Genomic DNA, 399 nt, shown 5'->3' with positions numbered 1-399 from the left:
GCCAAAAGTCACATGGCCAATAAATATCCGAGCAGCGTCCAGTCCCTGGTTTCTGGTGGGGCACTGTCCACGGGGGGCATGCGACCTGAAGTCAGCTCACTGGCATTTGACCTGCGTGCATAACGCTAACTCCAGAAGAAAACAACTCCGAGGGAACCACGCCAAAGGGTGCGGATAAGGAACAAAGAAGCGGAGGAGACACTGCACGCAGACCCCTTGACTGCCTTGATGAATCGCCACCCACACAGCTGAGTGTTGCTGCTGTTCACTGAGGACGGCGCACCCCAGCCGTCATCAATGTCATCAATCCTGTCCGCCGCGCGACCCCCTCCCACTCCCCGCGCCCCGCCCCCTTCCTTCTCCTCGCGCCCCCTTCCTCCTCCCCGCGCCCCCTTCCTC

Source organism: Galeopterus variegatus, unplaced genomic scaffold (assembly GCF_000696425.1).
Source record: "Galeopterus variegatus unplaced genomic scaffold, G_variegatus-3.0.2 Scaffold6236, whole genome shotgun sequence".
Classification (NCBI taxonomy): domain Eukaryota; kingdom Metazoa; phylum Chordata; class Mammalia; order Dermoptera; family Cynocephalidae; genus Galeopterus; species Galeopterus variegatus.
This window is presented reverse-complemented; position numbering follows the sequence as displayed.